This window comes from Sciurus vulgaris (assembly GCF_902686455.1).
Source record: "Sciurus vulgaris genome assembly, chromosome: 13".
Taxonomy (NCBI): domain Eukaryota; kingdom Metazoa; phylum Chordata; class Mammalia; order Rodentia; family Sciuridae; genus Sciurus; species Sciurus vulgaris.
In genome coordinates, this window is record NC_136474.1 from 35,116,955 (window position 1) to 35,140,628 (window position 23,674).

A 23,674-nucleotide genomic window follows, 5' to 3' on the forward strand; every position below is an offset into this window, starting at 1 on the left:
ATGAATGGATAAAGAAACTGTGGAATGTATATATACAATGGAATATTACTCAGCCATACAGAATGATAAAATTATGGCTTTTGGAGGCAAATGGAGGAAATTGGAGAATATCATGCTAAGTGAGATAAGCCGATCTCACAAAACCAAAGGTCGAATGATATCGCTAATAAGTGGATGAGGACACATAATGGGGGCAGGGAGGGGTTAGTGTTAGGGTTAGAGTTAGGGTTAGGGAGGGGGGCAAGAATGGAGGAAGGAAGGTCTGTATAGATGGTAAAGAGGGGTGGGAGGGGTGGGGGGAAGGGAAAAAATAACAGAAGGAATCAAACAGCATTACTCTATGTAAATTTATGATTACACAAATGGTATGCCTTTAAGCCATGTACAAACAGAGAAATAACATGTATCCCATTTGTTTACAATAAAAAAAAAAAAGACCAACAAGGTCCTCAGGCTCATGGAGCTTATGTTCTAGTAAGGGGGAAATACAATTAAAAAATAAACAAGAGTTATTCTGTAGAAGAACAGAAGAATAATGTTGTAGAGATGTAGTCACAATAGCTTGTTAAATTAAAAACAGTATGAACAAGAAACAAATTACTGTAAAATAAATGTTATACATATTACTAGATGCACATAAATTTATATACACAGAATACATACATGCATACGCCTAAGTAAAAGTATATGGGATTTTGAGTTACTTATTTTGTTTCTTGTGGGTTTTTCCTGTTCTTTCCAAATTCTTAAAAATAAGCATGTTTTACTTTTGTCATTAGAACAAAATACTAACATAACAACTACATGTATCTACAGTACACAGATGCCTAGAATGTATATGCCTATATGTATACTAAGTATTATTAATAGTTAACTCTCAGTGGTAGGACATAAAGTGATTTTTTTCAGTGTACTTGTAGGTATTATTTAAATTGTAATTATCTAATTTTCATTTAAAATAATGAAACTAATTTTTTTAAAGCATGAAAAAAACAAAAACAAACCTTACCATGAAAACAAGCTACTCTTTCCATGTTGTATTTACTTCAAGGTAATTTTTTTATGAAAAAAAATGCTTTGCTCTGTTTAGTATTGTATTTAACTCAATTTTGTACTGAATGACAACATGCTTTGTTGGAAGCCTTGAGGAAACTGAAGGATTTCTGTTGTTCTAATAAAATTTCTACCCAATTTCAGAAATCTGAATGTTTCCTTTTTTAATCACTAGTCTCTTGGAGAAATTTCTCCAGACTGTTTTCCTTTTCACACTTTTGTTCCAAGGACATCATTTCTAGGCTGTAATGCTACAGAATGAAAGTGTTGGAACTAGGGCTATAGCTCAGTTGGTAAAGTGCTTGCCTCATGTGCACAAGGCCCTAGGTTAAATCCCCACCACCACAAGAAAACAACAAAACAAAACAAAAAACCAGAATGAAAGTGTACTGATAAAAGAACTGAAAAGAATGTCATGATGTAAAGTGAATTAAGATTTCTTTTAATTACTTATATTAAATGCCCAAGAAAATAAATTATATAGTAATTCCACTCCTATATGCTAATATGCTATTATTTATGCTATAAATTTAGAAATAGGAATGTGTACATGCAGTATTCAGAATTTCATAGAGAAAATTTTTTTCTTGTCTTAAATTAGTCTACATACTGTACATTAGAAGTATATCAAGACCCGCAAGAGGTCCCTAATCAAACAAACCTGAAAAAGTATATGCTGTCCACATTATTTGACCCAAACTAGTTTTTCAAAGAATACTGGGATCTTGCCAAACAGTTGGTAAACACCAGCTCAGTTAATTCCAATAGATCCCCCTGTATGCAACTGAAATCCCACTTTGGATATGTGATGTGTTGTGTTTAACACATTATTTACTCTTCCATTCATAGCTCCATACGTCAGGAGACCATAAATGTCTATTGGTCTTTGATGGATGTTGTCTTTGAAGTATAGGATTGAAAGTTCTGACTGTATTTTGCCAAATTTAGTGTTACTCTCTTGTACAGTACATTTTTATTGAAAAGGCAGATATTAGCAAATTTTTTATGTCAGAGATCAGGTAATATTTTAGACTAGGGATGTTTGAAGCCTTGGGTTCAACACCCAGCATAAATAAATAAGTACATATATAATACATACATATATATATAAATAAATAAATAAATTTGGGCTTTGTGGACTATATGTCAGAACTACTGAGCTCTGCCTCGCTACACACAGCAGTCATCAGCAACACCTAAATAATTGATTCTGGTCATGTTTCAAATTTTTTTCCTCCAGACTGGTGATTGAGCCCACGGTCACTGTACCACACAGCTACATCTGCAGCCCTTTCTGTTTTTATTTTGAGACAGAGTCTTGCTAAATAACCTCAAACTTCAGATCTTTTGGCTTCAACTTTCTCAGTCACTTAGATTTATAGGCATTTATCACTGCAGCTGGCTTAATAAAACTTTATTTATAAAACAAGAGATGTGCCCACTGACTTATTTTAAAGTAATTTGTAATACAGTCAAGCATTTTGGTTGAACTAAAAACAATATTCATAAATACTTTACAAAGAGGAACTTAGAGACTATGGAGGAATGTAGAGACTACATAAAGATCCTTCCTAACACACATTGTACTGTTTAGCCTTGGATTGTGGTTTGAGTTCTTTATACTTTTTGAAGCCTGGCGGACCACCATAGTGATATTCAACTTTTTGTTCATATTACTTACCTTTTTGGATGATAGAAAGGAGACCTGTTTTTCAATAAAACATTTTTCTCAAAAGTACAGTGGATGAGATTGTCCTGTAAGTAATACATAACAATGCAGGAGAAATATGAGTTGAACAACTATAATCTATGACCAAGAAAAATTATAATGTATGTAGACCTTGGAATTGCTCTGAACTTTGTAACAAGTCTTAGAAATAACATTTTTCCATGTACAAAGTATATCCATGTGCAAAATTGGGTAATATGTCAACTCTAGAAAATTGTCTTGGTAATGCATTGGGAACTCTATTCTCTGACCATTTTGTTCATCTCACTTAGCAAAACTAGAATGGATACATTAATAACGTGAAAAACTGTCTCTCCATTTTAAATCTCCATTATTGCAGTTGTGTAGTTACAAGAAGCAACACTGTTTGAAGGACGCAGAGGGATATTTCAAAATATTATGCAGCAGCAGTTTGGGGTTTAATTGTCTGCAGATGGTTGATGATCTATTTTTCTTACTCACTGCCACTTTTCTAATAGTGTCCAGGCTGTTCCATGTAAATTAGTAATCTTTCATGTATGCCTATCCTTAGTTTCCAAATATTTTTTTCTTTGCATCATTTTCCAACTGTACCATGTTAGAACTGATGTTTTAATTTCCTTCTTTTTTTAGTATCTGTTTGTCATAAATGGTAACCACTTGCACACAACCGTAGAGGTGTGCAGACAAATCTAGAAGCCATCCTAGTCCACTTGGAGAATCTTAATCATTTCTTCAGTCACATGTTAACCATGACAGATATAGCAAAGGCAATTAGTAGTTTCCATTCTGTTTTTAACATACTTTGAGATATATGTTTTATTCTCTTAATGTGGAAAAAAAAAAAGGTTCCTTGTAAAGGTTAATTGGGGTCCAGCTTTAATGGTTAAGGGGAGAGCTAACAAAGAGGCAAGCACACAGGATGGCAGAGAGCAAGAAGTGACTTCCATGGGAAAGCCAGTCTAGTTTATTAGCTATTCCAGGGTCATATCAAATTACCTAGGTTACATAGTACAGTTAGCTTTGCGCATGTGCAGCTTACATAACTTGCTTGCCTCTCAGATTGCACTACTACCAAAGGTTATTATGACAAGATAATGTCTCCAGGCCTCAAGGACAAAGGAGTTGCAGAGCATCTCTTAACCATTCAAACAAGAGCATCTTTTATCCTGAGGAATATGCTAAACTCTAAGGAGTTTTGCTCCTCTGAACATTGACTGACTTGAAATTTCTACAGTTCCTAAATTGAAATCTTCATGCAATGTAGTTATCAGAGAAATTGCTCTACATAAGTCATTTTTAGTGAAATAGGATAATATTCTTCAAGAAGTTAATTTGAGCAAGAAGAGAAAATATTGTGACTTAAGCACAACATATTTTAAATAACCTCGTAAATGAAAAGCTTGATGTTTGGATCATGATAATTAGCAACAGATCTCTACATCACACGGAATTTCTATTGGAAATAGTTTAGTCTTCAGCTTAATATAGGACTAACTTGTTTTGTTTTACCTTATTTTTTCTTCCATATATCTCTCCAAGATCTTGGCCAAAACTTGCAAGTGTGTCAGAGTTAGAAATCCTACTGCCTGACTAGCATTTATTTAAGAAAAAAGAATTCAGAAGATTCAACACCTTGCTATGTGGTTTTTTCCTTGCCTCCCCCACCCCCCGCCTATTTATTGTTGGACTAAAGTTGAGAGGATTTGATATAGTGATGGGGATTCCTCTTGCTAGCCTAGCTTCAGTCTGGCTTTGTTTTCCCTCATGCATGCTGACCTGGAAATCCTCCTTTGCCTTAGCTGCAATAATTGTGACTCAACTTATAATACTTTACATTCACATCTTCCCTGCTGCAAACAACAGCCAACCAACAGGTCAGATGTTCAAGAATAGATGAGTCATCTTTTCCTTCTACATTTCCTCCTTTACTTAAGGCCTGTGTACAATGTTTCAGACTTTTGATACAGACCTATGCTTGTTTTAAGTGATAAGCTTGGCCTCTTCCCTGTGCACATTTATATCTGTGCAGGAAGTACCACTCTACTGCATATTTTCATTGTGTGTTTGGTCTGTTGATATGTACCTTTGTAGCCTAATGTGATGTCAAGATGAAATTTGTTGGTCTTGCAATAACAATGGCATCAATTGACGTAATATCAAAATTCATAAAGATGTATTCTCAGTTTTCCAAAATAATTTATAAAAGCATTGAGACCTGAGAGTGAGAGGGGTTTATTTTTCATACTGTAGTGTCTAGCTTGCACATTTATTAGCAATGCACAATGCTATCTTGCAGTATTATTAAATAAAGACACCCCAAAACCTTTTAGAGTGACACTGTCCAAACCGCTTTTTGTATATGTACAGTTGTTGCAGAGCTTATTGATCCTTGTTTCAAAGTAAAGAGTTTACATAGAGCAATAGTCTCTATGCACATCAAATGTACTGATTAATTTAACAAAGTTTAGTAAAGTTGAATGACTTACATTTATGGAGCTGAACTGGGTTCTTATATATTCCAAGAAATTAGCTCATTCACTCTTACTCCCTCTGAAGATGTATGGACATCTCTAAATTTATCCAGTAAGTTGCTCCAAATCCCAGGTGAGTAGGTAGTAGACTCCAGAAGACTTTTGTCCTGCAATCTAGCAAGTCATCACTAAGATTTCTAATCTAATCACATGACTAGGACTCAAAATTCTGGTTTCAGAATGAACTGTGATAGTGTAGGCTATTACATGTAGTTAGACCTGATTAAACCCAAGTAGGAAACACACAACTGCTTTCCATATAATCCAGCAGTTGTTTTTTTTTTTTTGCATAAGAAACTAGGCGAAGTCCCCTAACATTTAAGCAAATTGTAAAACTTAATTAGGATAAGAAATCATAAATGTTTAGATCATTCTGTGAGCTCATTATTTTGGAAAAGAAAGCACCGAGACTGAGGAAAAGTATAGACTGATCTGATAAGGTAAAGAAATATAGGATAATTCTTCATCTCCACAGGAAATCTATACCTATTTTTAGTTCTCTATTTCAGGCCTAAAATCTCTAAGTTTTCTGTCATGTGTATCCTTTGTTTTCCAGTTTATGTTAAGAATATTTTTGTAATAAATGAAATTCTCATTATAGACTCTTCCTTATCCTGAACTTCTGATATGTATCTTCATAGTACCTGAGGCATGGTTTCTGTCCTTAATGGAAATCCTCCTCTCTACCACTTGACATTTAAAGATTGACTCATGGCACTGTGTGTAGGCTTTGGTGTCCATCTTGAGGGTTATTTGAGATCGTCTAGCAAGTCTGACCCCTTCCTTTCCCATTATATCTGAGCTGGCACCAGTCTTGCCAGAAGTTCATTAAAACTGGTTGGCCCCACATCATAAAAGGTGTTCTTAATTAAATAATTCCCTTCTTAGACATTTTGTATAATCTCATTGTCAAATGAAGCTTGGTGTTTACTAGGTATGAAGCAAGTGAAGCTTTGATATTGTATGATGAGGATACCTCAGAAAACAGACACACCCTCAAGACTTTCAGACCGGGCGTATATTGTTATTTGGAACTAGTCTGTGAAGTTACACACTGTCAGCACAGTGTACAGCTTACTTTGTTTTATTAGGGATTAAAATGATGAAGGGGCAAAAAACAGGTGAAAAAACTACTCCTGTTCGTTCTTCTATATATGCTGCTGGTTTTCATGATGGCTTATTTTAATAGATTTATTCCCTAGTCTAAAATGAATGCCTGAGACTCAGTTCATTCAATCATTTTTGACAGTTATTGAGCATCTTCTGTGTCGAGATATGGATCAGCAGTTCTTACAAAGTCTTGCTTCATGTGTTGCCCAGACATCTTGATGTCAGGTTTCTTAGCATCAGTAAACTTCTGTACATACATACTGTTATGAATGAAAAAATCAAGTTCTACTTGTCATTTAGCAAAGCTAAGAAGAGACAGCGGTTTTGGAACTGTTGGGGGAAAATTTAGTGCATTAGTGCATGGTTCAAATCCTTTTCCTTCATGTTGAGCAGCTTAGGAAATGGCCAGGAAGTCAGCTCTGAACTTTCACATCAGTGACACCTTGAAAAGTTGTAGTTTTGTTTACTAGATCAACCCTTCCCTTTCCAGAAGCCAGGAGGTGATATGGGAGGAATGCATTCTGAAGAAATCCTATTCAGCACTGCCCTTCCAATTTGGAAGCTTCTATGGGATTATGAGTCCTTGACATCACTGTTCCTTTTTGTACTAGCAGGCACTGCACGCTGGATAGGCTTGCCTCGCTGTGCTTGGCACATCCCTTCCTTGCCCACCACAATAAAGGTCTCTCTCCATTGTTGAACTGTACCATTTGTCCAGCCCTGGCCTATCCAAATGCTCTGTTAGCTCATGGCACTGTAGAACCAAGCATGGTGAAGTTTCTGGAAATATCCCTTTCTGTGATGATCAATAATGTAGAACATTATTTTTATTAAAAATTGATATATTATGGAGTAAAGATGTAACTTTGTCATGCTTTATTCATTTATTTATTTTGGGGGAGTACTGGAGATGGAACTTAGGGGCACTCAACCACTGAGCCACATCCCCAGCCCTATTTTGTATTTTACTTAGAGACAGTGTCTCACTAAGTTGCTTAGCACTTAGTTGCTTTTGTTGAGACTGGCTTTGAACTCAAGATCCTCCTGCCTCAACCTCCCAAGTCGCTGGGATTATAGGTGTGCACCACTGTACCCAGCAATATGCTTTATTTAAAAAGATCAAGCAACAGATTTCAAAGAAATTTCATGCTTGGGGTGGGCCACTTGGTATATGCCAAGCTTCCCACAGACATTTGTTCTTTTTCCTGCCCCCTCAGGTACATGGGAAGGTTAAAGTGAAAAGTCCTCACCTCCCTTCAGTCAGATCAGAAAGGTATAATGAAGGTCATCAGTGGAAGAATCCCAATCATTTTCTGTCCCACATTGCACATTTATTTCCTCTGGCAGTTTACAAGCACATCAGATATGCTTCTGGACCTAACTGTTGTGTTCCAGATGGGGTTAGGGTTAGGGCAATTCACATGGGCAGTCTAGATTCCAGTACAATAATTTACAAAGCTTGTATTTTACACAGAATATAGTGCATTCAGGTCCAGGCTTCTGAGCAAATCTCTTGCTCTCTTAAAATCTCAGCTTCTGTATCTGTGGTACAGGGAGAATGCTATTTCTTAACCTCATTATTTCTTAACCTGGGCTATGGGATAGTGAATAACATAATGGGCATAAAGTTGAGCACACAGCTGGCTCAGAGTATAGGAAATGGCAGGTGCGGCTATTGTGGCTTTGTTGTTATTCTAATATAGGATTGCTTTATAGAATTTGAGGCTTTCAAGAGAATTAGGTAATTAATCCAGGTCACTGTCAGTCCCAGATTTGATACTGCATCCTGTTACAGAAGTTCAAAATTGAACTCTTAGGAAATGATGGATTTCTCAGTGGTATATAAGGTGCTATTTACCTGAACACCTTGTGGATGCTGTGGTTTCCAGAGGCACCCAAGCATGATGTTATTCTATCACATGTCATGCATCCCCCATGATGATACTTTCCATTTGCCAGTCTTTGGGTTATAAACAGCATCAGCATGATGCAGGCTGATTTTTTTTTTTTTTAAATGTTAAAGACAGTCCTTTTAATCTTAATCTCTCCCTTTCTTGGTAGGTTATTATCTTTCACTTTATTTTTTTTTATTTTTATTTTATTTTTTTTATGTTTTAATATTTTATTTCTTTTTTCTTTATTGTAAACAAATGGGATACATGTTGTTTCTCTGTTTGTACATGGCGTAAAGGCATACCATTTGTGTAATCATAAATTTACATAGAGCAATGTTGTTTGATTCATTCTGTTATTTTTTCTCTTCCCCCCACCCCTCCCACCCCTCTTTACCCTCTATACAGTACTTCCTTCCTCCATACTTGCCCCCCTCCCTAACCCTAACTCTAACCCTAACACTAACCCTTCCCTCCCCCCCATTATGTGTCAACCTCCACTTATTAGTGATATCATTCATCCTTTGGCTTTTTGAGATTGGCTTATCTCACTTAGCATAATATTCTCCAATTTCATCCATTTGCCTGCAAATGCCATAATTTTATCATTCTTTATGGCTGAGTAATATTCCATTGTATATATATACCACAGTTTCTTTATCCACTCATCAATTGAAGGGCATCTAGGTTGGTTCCACAGTCTGGCTATTGTGAATTGAGCAGCTATGAACATTGATGTGGCTGTATCTCTGTAGTATGCAGATTTTAAGTCCTTTGGGTATAGGCCAAGGAGTGGGATAGCTGGGTCAAATGGAGGGTCCATTCCAAGTTTTCTAAGGAATCTCCACACTGCTTTCCAGAGTGGCTGCACTAATTTGCAGCCCCACCAGCAGTGTATGAGTGTACCTTTCTCCCCACATCCTCGCCAACACCTGTTGTTGCTCGTATTCTTGATAATCGCCATTCTAATTGGGGTGAGATGGAATCTTAGGGTGGTTTTGATTTGCATTTCTCTTATTACTAGAGATGTTGAACATTTTTCCATATGTTTGTTGATTGCTTGTAGATCTTCTTCTGTGAAGTGTCTATTCATTTCCTTAGCCCATTTGTTGACTGGATTATTTGAATTCTTGGAGTAGAGTTTTTTGAGTTCTTTATAGATTCTGGAGATTAGTGCTCTATCTGAAGTATGATTGGCAAAGATATTCTCCCATTCTGTAGGCTCTTTCTTCGCATTGCTGATAGTTTCCTTTGCTGAGAGAAAGCTTTTTAGTTTGAATCTATCCCAGTGGTTGATTCTAGCTTTGATTTCTTGTGCTATGGGAGTCCTGTTAAGGAAGTCTGGTCCTAGACCAACAAGGTGAAGATTTGGACCTACTTTTTCTTCTATAATCTGCAGGGTCTCTGGTCTGATTCCGAGGTCCTTAATCCATTTTGAGTTTAGTTTCGTGCATGGTGAGAGATATGGGTTTAGTTTCATTCTGTTGCATATGGATTTCCAATTCTCCCAGCACCATTTGTTGAAGAGGCTATCTTTTCTCCATTGCATATTTTTGGCCCCTTTGTCTAGTATGAGAAAATTGTATTTATTTGGGTTTGTGTCCGTGTCCTCTATTCTGTACCATTGATGTACCTTTGTATTTTGATACCAATACCCTGCCGTTTTTGTTACTATTGCTTTGTAGTAGAGTTGAAGATCTGGTATTGCAATACCCCCTGTTTCACTCTTCCTGCTAAGGATTGCTTTAGGTATTCTGGGTTTCTTATTATTCCAGATGAATTTCATAATTGCTTGCTCTATTTCTGTAAGGTACGTCATTGGGATTTTAATTGGAATTGCATTGAATTTGTATAGCACTTTAGGTAGTATGGCCATTTTGACAATATTAATTCTTCCTATCCAAGAACATGGAAGATCTTTCCATCTTCTAAGGTGTTCTTTAATTTCTTTCTTTAGTGTTGTATAGTTCTCATTGTAGAGGTCTTTCACCTCTTTTGTGAGATTGATTGCCAAGTATTTTATTTTTTTCGAGGCTATTGTGAATGGGGTAGTTTTCCTAATTTCTCTTTCTGAAGATTCATCACTTATGTATAAAAATGCGTTGGATTTTGGGCATTGATCTTGTAACCTGCTACTTTACTGAAATCACTTATGAGATCTAAGAGTTTTCTGGTGGAATTTCCAGGTTCCTCTAAATATATAATCATGTCATCAGCGAACATGGATAGTTTGAGTTCTTCTTTTCCAATTCGTATCCCTTTAATTTCTTTGGTTTGTCTAATTGCTCTGGCCAGAGTCTCAAGAACGATGTTGAATAGAAGTGGTGAAAGAGGGCATCCTGCCTTGTTCCAGTTTTTAGGGGGAATGCTTTCAGTTTTTCACCATTTAGAATGATAATAGCCATGGGCTTAGCATGAATGGCCTTTACAATGTTAAGGAATGTTCCCACTATCCCTATTTTTTCTAGTGTTTTGAGCATGAAGGGGTGCTGTATTTTATCAAATGCTTTTTCTGCATCTATTGAAATAATCATGTGATTCTTGACTTTAAGTCTATTAATATGGTGAATTACGTTTATTGATTTCCTGATGTTGAACCAACCTTGCATCCCTGGGATGAAACCCACTTGATCATGGTGCACTATCTTTTAAATATGTTTTTGTATGCGATTTGCTAAAATGTTGTTGAGAATTTTTGCGTCAATGTTCATTAAGGATATTGGTCTGAAATTTGCTTTCCTTGATGAGTCTCTGTCTGGTTTAGATATCAGTGTGATATTGGCTTCATAGAATGAGTTTGGGAGGGTTCCCTCCTCTTCTATTTTATGGAATACTTTGAGAAGTATTGGAATGAGCTCTTCTTTAAAGGTTTTGTAGAACTCGGCTGAGAACCCATCTGGTCCTGGACTTTTCTTTGTTGGTAGGCTTTTGATGATTTCTTCTATTTCAGTACTTGAAATTGGTCTATTTAAATTGTTTATGTCCTCCTCGTTCAGTTTAGGCAATTCATATGTCTCTAGAAACCTGTTGATGTCTTCGAAATTTTCTATTTTGTTGGAGTATAGATTTTCAAAATAGCTTCTAATTATGTTTTGTATTTCAATCCTGTCTGTTGTGATATTTCCTTGTTCAATCCGAATTTTAGTGATTTGGGTTTTCTCTCGTCTTCTCTTTGTTAGTGTGGCTAAGGTTTATCAGTTTTGTTTATTTTTTCGAATAACCAACTATTTATTTTGTCAATTTTTTGTATTGTTTCTTTTGTTTCAATTTCATTGATTTCAGCTCTGAGTTTAACTATTTCCTGTCTTCTACTACTTTTGGTGCTGTTCTGTTCTTCTTTTTCTAGGGCTTTGAGCTGTAGTGTTAGGTTGTTTATTTGTTGAGTTTTACTTCTTTTATTAAATGCGCTCCATGAAATAAATTTCCCTCTAAGTACTGCTTTCATAGTGTCCCAGAGATTTTGATATGATGTTTCTTTGTTCTCATTTACCTCTAAGAATTTTTTAATTTCCTTCCTAATATCTTCTGTTATCCATTCATCATATAATAGCATATTGTTTAATCTCCAGATGTTGGAATAGTTTCTGTGTTTTACTCTTTCATTTATTTCTAACTTCAATCCATTATGATCTGATAGAATACAAAGTAGTGTCTCTATCTTCTTGTATTTGCTAACATTATCTTTGTGGCATAATATATGGTCTATTTTAGAGAAGGATCCATGTGCTGCTGAGAAGAAAGTGTATTCACTCTTGGTTGGATGGTATATTCTATAAATGTTCGTTAAGTCTAAATTATTGATTGTGTTATTGAGATCTATGGTTTCTTTGTTCAATTTTTGTCTGGAAGATCTGTCCAGTGGTGAGAGAGGCGTGTTAAAATCACCTAGTATTATTGTGTTGTGGTCTATTTGGTTTCTGAAATTGAGAAGGATTTGTTTGACATACATAGATGAGCCACTGTTTGGGGCATAGATGTTTATGATTGTTATATCTTGCTGATTTATGCTTCCCTTAAGCAGTATGAAATGACCTTCTTTATCCCTTCTGACTAACTTTGGCTTGAAGTCCACATTATCGGAAATGAGGATGGATACTCCAGCTTTTTTGCTGAGTCCATGTGCATGGTATGTTTTTCCCCATCCTTTCACCTTTAGTCTATGGGTATCTTTTTCTATGAGGTGAGTCTCTTGCAGGCAGCATATTGTTGGATCTTTCTTTTTAATCCAGAGTGCCAGTCTATGTCTTTTGATTGATGAATTCAGGCCATTAACATTCAGGGTTATTATAGAGAAATGATTTGGTTTCCCGGTCATTTGGTTCATTTTTTAAATATTATTTATTTATTTGTTTGACACAACTTGTTTCCTCCTTTATTTGACAATTCCTTTAGGATAATTCCTCCCTTTGCTGATTTGCTTCTTTGTTTTTCATCTCTTCCTCATGGAATATTTTGTTGAGAATGTTCTGTAATGCTGGCTTTCTTTTTGTAAATTCTTTTAGCTTTTGTTTATCATGGAAGGATTTTATTTCATCGTCAAATTTGAAGGTAAGTTTTGCTAGGTATAAGATTCTTGGTTGGCATCCATTTTCTTTCAGGGCTTGAAAAATGTTGTTCCAGGCCCTTCTAGCTTTTAGGGTCTGGATTGAAAAATCTGCTGATATGCGTATTGGTTTCCCCCTGAATGTAATTTGGTTCTTTTCTCTCACAGCCTTTAAAATTCTGTCTTTATTTTGTATGTTAGGTATTTTCATTATAATGTGCCTTGGTGTGGGTCTGTTTTAATTTTGTGTATTTGGAGTCCTATAAGCCTCTTCAACTTGATTTTCCATTTCATTCTTCAGATTTGGGAGATTTTCTGATATTATTTCATTGAATAAATTGTTCATTCCTTTGGCTTGTTTCTCTAGGCCTTCCTCAATCCCAATAATTCTTAAATTTGGCCTTTTCATGATATCTCATAGTTCTTGTAGATTCTGTTCATGATTTCTTACCATCTTCTCTGTTTGTTCAACTTTGTTTTCAAGGTTAAATATTTTGTCTTCAATGTCTGAGGTTCTGTCTTCCAGGTGTTCTATCCTATTGGATATGCTTTCTATGGAGTTCTTAATTTGGTTTATTGTTTCCTTCATGTCAAGGATTTCTGTTTGGTTTTTTTTCAATATCTCTTACTCTTTATTGAAATGATCTTTTGCTTCCTGTATTTGCTCTTTTAACTGTCGATTGGTGCGATCATTCAATGCTTGCATTTGCTCTTTCATCTCATCGTTTGCTTCTCTGATCATTTTAATTATGTACATTCTCAATTCCTTTTCTGTCATTTCTTCTGCCATGCTGCCATTGGGTTTTATTGATGTAACATCTAGATTTGTTTGCAGCATTTTCTTTTCTTGTTTTCTCATATTGTTCAGGTATCAGTGGACCGCTGAGATATTGCAGATTTCCTCTATTGACTTACAATGTCCCTGAAGATTTCTATATATATCCCCCCTTAGCCTTCAGTAGGCTGAAGTCATGGAGGAAGTTGATAATGCCGTGCTCCACAAGGAATCTGCCTCTCTAGGAGTGGTGGCCTTCAGGTGGGGTATATTCCCTGCTAGTGGGCAGAGGTGCCTCCACTTGTTAACCAATGGTCATCCAAAGGGGACCTAGGCTGCGGGCTGAGGCAAGGCCTGTTTGGGCCTGAGTCTCTGGTTTTACCGTCCTTGTGGGGAAACCTCACCCGGAAGGGAAGACTCACCCGGTGGGGAGGTCTCGCTGGTCAGTTCCCTCCTAGAGGTTCCCCTCAATTTACAGCTACCGCCTGGGCTGGGCTGCCTTCCTCTGCAAAGTTCCCAGGGGCCCGGCCCTACCTCCTGGGCCTGGGAACCTCACCCTTCGCAGATGAATCTCCTTAGGCTGCCCCTCCTCAGAGAATTTGCCCACAGGCCTGGAACCTTCGCTGCGCCCTAAGCCTGTCTCTGTGCGGCTCTTCCACCCAGAAGCCTCCTAGATCCTGGGACCCTGCTCTGCACCTAATCGCCTTGCTCTGTGGCCCCTCCTCTGAGCAGCCACCTGTGGCCCCGAACAATTGCTCTGAGTCCCAGAGACCCGCCACAGGCCTCTTCCTCCAGACAGCCGCCCAGTATTCCGGTGTGGTCACTAGGAGTCCAAGAAACTCACTTCGTGCCTCCTCCTCCCACCAACCACCCGTAGCCCGGGGCAATCAATCACTCCGAGTCGAAGTGACCCTCCCCGTTCCTCCTCCTTCTCCAGATAACCTCCCGGGTGTTCAGGAGCAGTCCCTCTGAGTGGCTCTGAATCCACGTGACCCGCTGCACGGGTCCTCTGGGCAACCGCCCGGAGCTCTGGTGCGGCCACTCAAGACCAAGCGTCCCACCACGCTTCTCCTCCAGGCAGCCCCCCTGTGTTCAGGAGCTGTCACTTTAAGACCAAACAACTCACCACTCGCCTTCTCCTCTGAGCAGCCGCCTGGAGCGCTAATGCAGTCACTGCGAGTCCAAAGGACCCGCCGCGCTCTTCCTCCTCCTCCTCCTACTCCTCCGGGCAGGCCCCGGGGTTCAGAAGTGGTCAGAGTCCAAACAGCTCGCCACGCAGCCCCTTCTCTGGCAACCGCCTGTAGCTCTGGTGTAGTCACCCGAATGCAAGCGGCCGCGCTCCTCTTCCTCCTCCTCGTCCTCAGGGCAGGCCCCGGGGTTCAGAAGCGTCGTTCTGAATCCAAACAGCTCGCCGCGCGGCTTCTCCTCTGGCAACCGCCTGTAGCTCTGGTGCAGTCACTCCAATTCCAAGTGGCCACGGTCCTCCTCCTCCTCCTCAGGGCAGGCCCCGGTGTCCTGAGTCCACACAGCTCTCCTCGCCACTCCTCCCCTGGGCAGCCGCCGGAGCCCCAGTGGTTGCTCCGAGTCCCAGCGCTGTGCCGAGCGGCCTCCTTTACGGCGCTCCCAGCTGTCCGAGTTCACTGCTCCAGGGGGGGAGGGGCATCTCGCCGGCAATTCTACTTCACAAAGTTTCCTGCTTTCCGGGACCACCGTCCCATCCGGGATGCCTCCCCAGGGGGTGAGAGTCACCCGGCTGCTTTGAGTTGGTCCCAAGCATCTCAATATCTCCTCTTTTGAATCCTGAGTCCTGGAGCAACATGAAATGCAGCCACCCTCTAGGCCGCCATCTTGAAACCCCCTGATATTTTTCTACTGGCAATGATGGTGATGATGATCATGATGAGATAAGGTATAGCAATTTCAAATATTACCATTTTATTTGAAGCAGTAATGACCCAGAGCAACATAAACCCATTGTGTGCTTTCCTGGCCGTTGGGGTTCCATTGTCTCCAGGAGTCCTGGGTTTAAATGTGGATATCATTCTTTGTGTTTATCCTTCAGTAGCATCAGTCTCAAGAGAGCAGGAGATTGTGCACTTTTATAAAATATCAAGATGGATCGTAGGCGATCTCATTTAGTAAATGTTTAGTTGCCCGATATGAATTTGGAAAAATATAAAGCCATTTGTTAGGGAATGGGAAGTGTTACTTAGAAGTAGGGCAGTGACACCCCCTTTCTTCAATATGTGATTTTGATTTTTAGAACAGTAAGTAACTGTCGTTGAGAAACAGTAATTAAAAGTAGGCCTGGCAGCTGCCTTGGAGTTAATAAATGACATCTGCTCAGCACATCTGTCAGTATCTCTGATGAGCTTTACTGTGTGTAATTTCCTTCTTGGTATTGCTAATGATGCAATTATTAATTATGGTTTCTTTTTTTGTGTATTCTTTTATTGTAAAGAAATGTAGTGCATCTTGTTTCTCTGTACATGAAGTAGAGGCATACCATTTGTGTAATCATATGTTTACATAGGGTAATGGTGTTTTATTCATTGTTATTTTTTCCTTTCTCCCCACCCCTCTCTTCCCTCTATGCAGTCCCTTCTTTCTCTATTCTTGCCTCCCTCCCACCCCCCATGGTTCTTATTAATTATAGATTAATCCAGTTGGAGCTGTTGGTCAAAACAAATTGGCACATCAAATTTTGTCTGTGATTTGGTGTAAGTGTTGTCCTTACATTGATGTGTCTTTTATTTTGCTTGACTATACATACATAGGTTCACAGTAAACATGATGAAAAAGAAAGTTATCTTATTGAATTATCAATATGGTGGATTGCCCTTATATGTCTGAACAATTTCTTTAGCTATTGGTATATGTCCAGGTACTAATGAAACACATATACACAGGGAAGACCTCATCAGAGTGATTTATATGTGTTCATTAGCCAGCATAGGGACCTAGTAAAGGAAATTATTTGTATTTACTTACTTCTTCCATGAATAATAAAGGAGTAAGAAAATGCTCCCTTGTCGGGATCGTAGGCGTGAAATAACCATTTAATGAAATAAAATTATTCTTACTAGTGTGAATCTTATGTCTGTATTTTTTTTTCTTTCCAGAGGACCCCATACCATTGTAATTACTCTAGGCAGAAATTTTGGCTAGTTTAAAGACCTCAAAGACAAATTCCATATATAGCATGAAAAGTGGTCGGTGTCCACTTAATCTTTAAGAGTATTGAGCTCAGTAATTTATTCTTGACAGCTACTCACTTCTCGTCTGTCTGATGTGTACCCAGATAACTTTCTCCTCACTGCTTGGGGGGTATTTTGCCATTGGTATTTATTTCCATGCTTTATCTTTCTGTTAATCTCATTTTATCATTGATGGAAGTTTGGTCAGTAAATTTCCTGGTAAGGACTTTCATCTGTCATCAGTGTACTGAGAAGACACCTCCTTCTCTGGCCACCCCCAGCATACTCAGTGGAGCCCTTGGTTGAAATGTCCTCTGCCAGCATGTCATCTTGATGCCTGTGGAATGTGATTCCAAGCTGCCTGCACATGCCTCTCTTCTTGACCACTACTGGGAATCCGTGGAGGAACACAAGGAAATAGCACTTGTTATTGCCTTTACTTTCCATTTCTATATTTTCTTCCTTCTTATTTCCTTTCATGCCCATTGCCAATATCTGGGGTTTTGATGTAAGTAGAAAAAAAGAATAGGTAGGCTATGAAAAGAGTGCAAATGAGGGAGACAGGAAGACTAAGTGAGGCTTACTCTGAGAAAGTTTTGATTCAGCAAACACATCCTTGAACGTAATATAAGGGATCAAGTCATAGGAGGGGCACAAAGGTGTGTCACCAAATTTGTCCTGAGGATTTTATGGTTTCATATATGTTATAATGAATTTACCAGAATAACTGAATTGAAGCTTAAAAGTAGGAAATTCTGTGCAGGAGAGTGGAGCAATGTGCAACAGAAGTTCCACAGGAGGATGGCTGCTTTTTACATAGCCACTGGGCCATGTGGCCTTTGAAGGATGGGTAGGATTTGGACCAAGAAAGAATTGAGTAGGGAAAATTTCCTAAAGAAGGAATAGCAGAAATAAAGGCCCCAAGAGGAGATGTTAGGCATATAGGGAAAAATTTCTTTTTGTTGGTACGTAGGTAGATCAAAGAACAAAGAAAAAGAAGAGGCATAAAGTTAGGAAAAGAGGTTGGAAACAGCTCAGGGGAGGCCTTGATTGCCTTTTGAAATAAGCATTATTCTTGTCATGTGACTGGTTAGAGCTGTTATTTAGGAAGCCCCATAGGACAACAATCTAAGAGACTAGGAAGGATGTCTGCTTGGGAGTCAAGAGTGAAAGTCCAGAAAGTAAATAAAACAGGTTTAGGGAGTAGAAGAGGGGAAACAGTAAAGAAAAAAAAAATATACCATTCTTAGACTTGTGGAGATTGGGCATGATATTGGAAAATGACCTATGTCAAGTGACTGTTCTTCAACCCAGAGTTATAATATACCTCCTTTACAATTTGTTTCAGTTTTATGTGCTGAGGCTCAAAATATTTACATACAACTAAAGTTCATTTACTTGCTCTGACTTTTATTGAGTACCTACTAAATTCTATGCACAGAGAGGGAGAAGCCTCTCTCAGTCTTTCTCTGTAATGAGCTTGAACTCCTGCTTTTATGCTTATGAGTTCAAAAGCATTTTTCTGCATTAGGGGTGTAACTCAGTGGTAGAGTGCTTGCCAAGGATGTACAAGGCCTTGTTTTCCATCCCCAGCACAGGAAAAAAAAATGTATTTTTCTACCACCATGCACTCCATGGGGGGGCTGTTGTTCAATTTATAGATGCCTTCTGTGTATTTCATGACATTTGTTCAGCAAGGACTTGTCAAGTGACCAGTACATTAAAGACACTGTGTGGATCTCTAGGAGTCAAAGGTGGTAAAAAGTGCCCTTACTCTTAGAAAGCTCCAGTGGGAGACAGTGTCAACACAACTACTTATTCTCTGCTTGGTTAGGGATATGACCCTAATTGCTTTCTCCTTCTTGACAGTCCTTCCTGTGACAGTCACTTCTATTTCTTTTCTTTGATTCCTTTTCAGGGTCTCTACTTTGGCCAGCAGATTATCCTCTGGAAGTATTCCATGCATTCCATTCCTCATGTACACACTGGAATCAAATCAAATTGACACTATTACCAGATCTTTCTTTTCTGTCCTTTGCCAGGAAAGCTCTCAGATATTCATCCTATTTTTATTTCAGGATTTTATTTTCTTACTGCATCATTCTGCCATTTTTACTTTTCCTTCTTGTATAAGACTTTCCTCTTTACAACTGATGAAGAAACTTTTAAATCTCAATCTTATCTTACAGTGTTGTCAGTCATCACCCAGGCCTTCTCTTGTATATTGGGCAACACTGAGTGGGCTTTGGTTTCATAGTCAGACCAGTGGAATGGAGAATGTAGCCTCATGGCCTTGTTTCCCAGCAATTTAGGAGGATGAGCTATTGGCCCTGATAGCTTCTAACTTCAGTTTTCCCCTTGGTAAAGCAGTATTAACATACCTCATCCTATATTAAATGAAAGTTCGGTAAGATTCCTAGCATATAATGGGTATTCAAAAAGCCCAGGCTTCTTCCTTCCTACATAAGCAGTTGGAAAATGGATCAGTATACTATGAATGCCTTCATAATTGAGAGGCTCATCCAATCAGTGCATACTGAGTCCGATCATAAGCTAGACTATGATTCCGTCAGTTTCACCTCTTAAGTATGAAGAGTGTTTCCAAATAGTGCAATGGTAGAAATTACCTAACTGACAAAGCAAGATATTATATCAAGAGGTCTTTTCAAAATAATAGCTGAGTAAATTCCCCCCCCCCCCCCCTTTTTTTGCCATAGTCTGAAAAACTTCATCAGAGATATTTAGGAACAATGCCTCTTTGGATTTCTCCTCATGTGTTGCTTAGGGAATTACCTAAGATGTTAGAAATGAATTCCTCAGACCTCACCCAGATCTTTGATCTGAAATTGGTAGGGAACCTAGCCATGTACATGTTTCAAAACCTCCCCAAATGATTCTTAAACTCTATATCCCAGAATAGATTAAACAGAATGCCACAATTAATATGTTTTATTTATTAAGCCACTTCATGCAGGAAAAATTTTATGTTTACTACATGAGAACCTAAGGATGTCAGGATCCCTACTCTATTAAGCTCCCTCCTCCAGTCCTCATTACATTTCAAGGGCCACGTAAATATCACTTCCCATATCCACATACAGTTTGCTAAACTCTGTACATTGTTGAAACCTTAGAAATATTGACTCTTCTAGGAAGCATGTGAAATTTATTATGTATTCTTACTTTTTGATAAGACAGTGAATGGCAAATTTGATGGCATAGAAAAGGCCCTAAGGAGGTTTTTAATCAGTTAGTACTTTTTTTCAGGAAGATGTCGTATCATTTCTCCCACACAGTTAGTTTTTAGAAGCTAAGCATGAGCTAAACTGTGACCGAAAGCACAAAGTCTAGAAGGAAATGTAAAGGGCAAAGTAGATAGTGATTTTAGAGCTTCAGAGCAAATTGTCAGAAATGTCCACTCCTAACTAAATCGTTCTCAAAAGTCATTAATTTCAGAAGCAGGTGATCAGATCCTCTTCACTGATTATTCACTTTATAGAAAAGGTACACACAGTTGATAACTTAGTATTGACAAGTTGTTTTCCTCATTTCATTTTTTGACCAAGATGTGAGAAATTCAAATGGAAAAGAAAGTGTTACATCAGAATAGTAATAGCAATAATAATTCTCTTGGAACTTTTAATGTCCAGATAGCAAGTGATAAGCCTTTGATAGATCATCTTATTCACAGGGTGTCAGCCACATCAGTAAATGAAAATAATGACTGTCATTAAATTAGAACAACAACAAAAAGATTAATTTTTTAAAAATTTGTTTTAGAGAGGATATTTATATCAAACAATTCATCCTTTCAGTGTTATGTGAGAAGGTATATTTCTGATAATTACTTATAAGCCATACTTGACAATGCCCTACAGTGGAAACAAGGGAGAAAGGAAGAGTTATAAATTCAGAAATATAAACAGGTTACAAATAGTACATGAAGTGTGAATATAGATTATTTTAGGTGTTGTGATTGACTTTATATTCTCAGGAAGAAAAACAGTGATGTGTAATTTAAATGAAAAATCTTGAACATCGATTGTGATTATGTGTAATGCTAAGGTACAGCTGAAAAAAAAAACTTTAAGGAATTTCATTTCTCTGAGTAACATGACATAACTGAAGTTTTTCTAATGTCTAGAACCAGAAGGCTGCTGTTTTTAAAATAAAGAATAGAAAGACCTCTGCAAAGAGAAAAGGGTAAAAGTAAAATTATGAAAATTAATTAAAATCGATGACCAATGGCATAAATTCACAAAAATGTTGCTACAAATTTGTGGAGGACTGCTCAGGTGAAATGTTCGAGTATCTGTAGGGGCCAGTGGTGTTTGAAACACTTGGAGAACCTGCATTCTTCCATGTTTCCACAGCTTCTATTTTATTCTGTTTTCTTCCTGTCTTCCTTCCTCTTATCAGGTTTCTACATCTCACTGTTTCTTTTCAGTAGTTCCCTTTGTTCCTGCCCCACCTCTTCTTTCTTTCTCCCTCAAGCACCAGGAGTGGTATTGTGACCTGTGGTCTGTCATTCCTTAGGCATGTAGTGAGAACCATGTAATTTGTTGCTTGGGTTTGATTCAGACACTGAACCCAAACATGCTTGTTCCCAGGAGAAAGACAGGCACTTGGTCCCATAGACAGCACTACCCATCTCCCAGTCCCTGACACGGTGAGACCAGGCACCATTTGTGGGTGTCCCCACCTGTGTGTATCTGGATGTGCACCCAAGGAGTCCCTTGTGTTCTTTTAGTCCCAGGCACCCTCTCACCTTAGAAGTTGTAAGCTTCTCATCTGACAGGGGCAGTGACGTTCCCACTACTTCCTGAATTCCCTTCTTACCTTTCCTCAGTGAGCCCGTGGATCCTGTGGATTCTCCTCAAGGCATAACCCCATTGAACCTCAAAAGGTTCCTCGTTTATTAAATTTAATACAGACTGTTCTTTCCAGTTAGAAAAGCCCATCTCACCATTAAGCCCAAATTCCAAGTCTACTTCTCCACTACTCTCAGACCTGTACCCAGGCTTCTAAAAGCAAAGCTAGTGTATAACTACAGAGACTCTCTGTCTGGTCTTATTGGGCATCTTTTCCACCATTTTGTGGAAATCCTACAAACTCACTCATTATTGCAACATCTGTCAAGAAACCTTTCCAAATTCTCTCTCATGTTTCACCAGTCTGGCTCTGTAGCTCACCTCTGACACTGTGATGACTTCTTCTGTTACATTTGGTGGCCTGCTTCTTGCAGCATGAAAGTGCAGACTTCTTTCTCCCTAATGGCACCACAGAGCCTAGTTATGATAACCTGGAGCATGTGAGGAACTTAATATAGGGTGTTCCTTTGAAGGCTGTGTCACATGAACAGGTTTGCTGTATACAGGTCCAGTACTGTGACCATTGTATGTAGGTGGTAATGGATAACATGTGGATGTTCTAGGATGTGTCTCTACTACTGAAATGGCCACTGGTCAAATCCCTCCCACTACTATAATGCAACTCCAAGTAGGAGTTGCCTCTTTTTCCCTTCTTGTCCTTCACTCTGTGAGGCATGAATACAGATCAAAGAACTTCTGCACAAGCTATAGCCCCTGTCCCCAACCCTCATACCTGTCACTATCAAATTTGAGGACATCAACACAGTCCTCTCTGTGCCCTTTTCTGAAGAACCAATAGCCCACCTCTCATTTTACCCCATCTCTCTGTTCCCTTACCACCTATAAACCCTGACTCTCTCTGTCCTTCTCCCTAAACCCTTCTTCTGTGTCCTCTGAACTCAAGGTCACTACCTATAATTCTACACCTTCCAGCCTCCAGCCTTGCACGTTCACCCCTGACTTTTCAGACCACTCTTCCATCATGTCTCCTAGCCTCTTGAATTTCCTCCACCTCTTCACCTCCCATCTTCCCTCATCCTCTTGCTGCTTTTCCACCAGGAAAATGAAGCCATCACAGGGGATCATTGGAATGTTCTATTTCTAGACAACTGTGTCAACTTGCCTTCAAGCCTTTGTGCCTATGAGCTGTCCTTGCTGCTGCTCATCTACATGAAGTGTCTGCCCCGGCCCAGGCCATTTCCTCTACTTGTCTGCATGCTGGGGCCCACCTTCCTGCCTCTTCTCAGACCTTGCTCATATAGGCATCTCCTTTTTCCTCCTGTATGGTCAACAAACCCCTCTCTGTTAGATCATTAGCATTTACATTCAAAGATACTCTGACATCTCCCATCTTAAAAAAAAAAAAATCTCTTCATGCCTGCATCCCTCCTGGCTGCTCTGCATGGAGGGCCCCTCTTTGTCTATGTTCACCTCCTCCTCCTGGCCAGTTTCCCTTCTCCCTCAGCTGGCTGGCCCCTCCTCATGACTCACCCTCTCTGTGTTCACTTCCTAAGTGTCCTCATACAGGCTTATGGCTTTACACAGCATTTTCTTTTATTATGGCAATCCCAAAATTTGTCCCAAACTCAGATCTCTCTCCTAAATATCCAACTGCCTATTTAATACCTCCTTTGGATGTCAATATCTCAAACCTGAGTGGTCTGAAAACTAAATTTTTTCCCCACCCACCCTCCAAACCTGTTCCTCCAGCACTCCTGACTCTCTTCAGTCAATGGTACCATTGTCTGTGATGCAGCTTCTACTAAGTACAAGTGGATGTTACTCTGAAGCCCTCTACATCTAGGTCACTGACCTGTGACCCCACCATCAAAAGATACCTCAAGTTGGACCTCATCTCCCTAACTCAACAGCCACCATTATGTTCCAGCCATCCTGGGTTTGTGCTTGAGTTACTGTGATATCTTTAAAATTAATGTCCACATTACCACAGTGGACCCCCTACAGTCTGCTGTGCTGCCAGGTGCCAGGGT

General features: G+C 39.0%; 1 protein-coding gene and 1 long non-coding RNA gene across 15 annotated transcripts in view; both read left to right on the forward strand.

Moving 5' to 3' along the window:
• LOC306642727 (THO complex subunit 1-like) overlaps nucleotides 1-23,674 on the forward strand; it is a 192,735-nt gene that overhangs the window by 151,718 nt on the left and 17,343 nt on the right. For 6 of the 14 annotated variants that reach the window (XR_013758607.1, XR_013758613.1, XR_013758624.1 and 3 more), the window contains one exon: nucleotides 23,440-23,580. The exons of 7 other annotated variants lie outside the window; for them this stretch is intronic. The gene's annotated coding sequence lies outside the window, so the exon portion shown is untranslated. Of the gene's footprint in view, nucleotides 1-6,875; nucleotides 7,082-23,439; nucleotides 23,581-23,674 lie in introns of those variants that run through there. One more of the 14 variants, XR_013758627.1, reaches the window with a different exon arrangement.
• LOC306642752 lies at nucleotides 1,011-5,610 on the forward strand. The gene is made up of 2 exons (XR_013758670.1): nucleotides 1,011-5,119; nucleotides 5,165-5,610. It is a non-coding gene; the product is annotated as an uncharacterized lncRNA (long non-coding RNA).